Here is a 3,029-nt window from a genome sequence, read left to right as displayed (position 1 = left end):
GTAAAGTAACGCGGGCAGGGAGGAACACACAGCCTGAACGCTGCCTGCCCTCGCCTTAGGTGTCTGGATTTGTCTTGTTTTTAGATTCGCTTGACAGACACTAAATAAGACTCACAAACAGATATCAGACTGACACACACACAGAGCGCTTGCTGAATGACAAAAAGCTGACGCTGGTTTCACCGCACGTGCTTTTATAGCTTCCTGGTCATTACGTCACCCGCCCGTGACGTCTCGCCCATCTATTGGTCTGATTACACACGAGGTTCAGAGCCGGTCTCGCTGAAGGGCGTTCCCCTAGCGTTTTTTCTGATGCAGCTCGAGTTCCTGAAGAGGAACAAAGATTATTGGAGTATGTTTTAAAAGAAAATAGTATTTCAGTTTTTCTACTTAAAATGTTTAATTCAAGTTGTTACTTGCCCTTTCTTTGTAATTGTTTGTGAAATTTACTAGCAATTTCTGAGTGAATTTTTTTTTCATTGCATAGTGGCTAAATAATCGAAAGTCTCGCACATATACATGAAATAGCTTGCTTTGAAAAATAAAATGAATAAGACTTTTTGTATAATAATAATAATAATAAAGGAGAATATAATATATTTGACTGCTGAATGCTGCAACCAACAAATCAGAATAAAGTGCCATGTATACAATGACCTTCTGTGTGTATAATGATTATCTCTTACATACGTGCCCTGATATATTTCTGCCATATAACTTATATAAGCTGTAATGGAATGAAAATATGTTTAATATGAAAAGGACATTTTATATGAAAAGTTGTCATCATATATTTAGAAGAATGAAGTAATTCTACTTAATTAAGTTTACATTATGTAGTAATAGTCCTTCCTGGATGAGTGTTGACATGGATGGTCTATTCCTGACTGAGGTGAGTAAGCTGGAGGATTGGAGCTTTATGTAGGATGAGAGTCTGGGTTGGCTGGGAATTCCCCATCAGCCTCCAGGAAATGAATAAATGCTTTATCGGAACTAACATTGTGCCATCCTTGAGAAAAAAATTTAAAAAACTTTCACCCCCCCAATCATCTTTTTCATATGTACCTCCTGCCTTGGATTTATATTTTTTTCAGTTCTAGTGGATTGGGGTAGGGTGCAAAAGAGAAAGCAAACAAAAAGTGCAGTGTATTAAAATGTTATCTGGTTGCCACATTTGGCTGAGGCCACAGTAATCCTCCAGAGTGCTAAACCGATCTTGCATTGTAATGAAACTCTAAGAACGACGTAATCTTTTCTCTGCTGGTGCACTGTAAGTCTTGGAGAACACGAGTCAAAGTCTGAAAAAGACAGAAGAAAAAAGAACCTTCTGGTGGCATTCTCGAGGTTGTTACTTCAGTGTGAAACATGCTGATCATGCGAATGTCTTTGGGAGTTTTAGAAATTGTAATTCATTACACCAAAAGATTACACATTTCAAAACATTGTGTATATTAAATATCACTTGCAACAATTCACAGAAAATACACTTTCTATTGAAATGCATATATCCTCTCTATTGACTGAAGGATGAAATATACAAAATAAGAGAAATGTGTAAATAACATCTTTATGAGGAAACAGACGTGCAACCACACCACACTAAATTTCCCATAATTCTGTTGGAGCATGAGAATAACAAAATATATAAACTCAATTATACACCTATTGCACTTGCTTTGCATTAAGTGCTAAAATCTTGACTGCGAGAAATGCGAAATTGCCACTTAAGTTTATTTAAGTCCAACCAAAATCACTTAAAGTCAGCGTGAAATTAAAATTCACCTCATGTATTTTTTTAAATGCATGCTATTGATCTCATTGTGAATAATTCACCCATATACATATCCACATAATTTGTAATCAGTTTTCAGGTGAAAATGTCAAACTTCTCTCTAGTAACATATGCCTCATCATGTAGTCATCTTAAACCTCACCCTTGCAAGCTCATGTTCATCTGTCTCTACTTTTAAATGCAACGCTCGCATCTCAAAATCCAATTAACAACCTATGAATTGAAACAAGGCCAGCCCTACATTGTTTCAGATGTATGTCACAATATACAGAAAAGATCTAACACTACTTCTGCTTTATCGCAACTTTAATGTCGTAATTAAGATTTTTGGAACTGAATGTACCAGGAGTATGTAAAAATGCAGACAGAAAAGAACAACTCCAGTTAATGCTAACGGGAAAAAAAAAATGCTAGTGATACATCTAGAATAGTATAATGTTATACAGTATAAATAGAATACACAGCTATTTTTGAATGTCCATCAATGAAGAAATATTCAGTTAGCAGCGGGCACTAAATGCTGAAACGATTAACCAGCCAAAGCCTGACCCCCTGCCAAAATTAATCTAATCAGTCTCCAGAATACCTGAAAATTACCATCACCTGAACAAGACTGCAACTGAGCTCTGTTGGATGGTAGAATCATATCAGGTCTAACCACTGCTGAGATGCTTGATTTTGCAGTGCAGGACAATAGATATTAATTCTGTGTCAAATTGGTCTGAAATGGCACTTAGACTTCAAATTATCATACAGTCATGACCAAAAATTTTGGTAGTGACAAATTTTGTGTTTTGCAAAGTTTGCTGCTTCAGTATTTGTAGATTATTTTCCCACATGTTTCTATGGTATACTGAAAAACAATGATAAGCATATCATAAGTTTTAAAGGCTTTTATTAGCAAAAAAGTATAATGAGTCATTATTTACAATGTTGACACTTGTTCTTCATAACCTCTGCAATTCGTTCTGGCATGCTGGATATTAGCTTCTGGGTCGAATCCTGACTGATGGCGATCCATTCTTGCCTTATTAGTTCTCGGAGTTCATCACAATTTGTGGGCTTCTGCTTGTCCACTCGCCTTTTGAGGACTGACCACAGATTCTCTATGGGATTGAGATTCCAGGAGTTGCCTGGCCACGGATCCAAAATTTTAATGTAATGATCTTCGAGCCAATTCTTTATCATTCCTGCTTTGTGACATGGTGCTCCATCATGCTGGAAAATGCACAGATCA

Source organism: Sinocyclocheilus rhinocerous, unplaced genomic scaffold (assembly GCF_001515625.1).
Source record: "Sinocyclocheilus rhinocerous isolate Xijiao unplaced genomic scaffold, SAMN03320098_v1.1 scaffold1785, whole genome shotgun sequence".
Taxonomy (NCBI): domain Eukaryota; kingdom Metazoa; phylum Chordata; class Actinopteri; order Cypriniformes; family Cyprinidae; genus Sinocyclocheilus; species Sinocyclocheilus rhinocerous.
The sequence above is the reverse complement of the archived record's forward strand: the minus strand, read 5'-3'. Positions refer to the sequence as shown.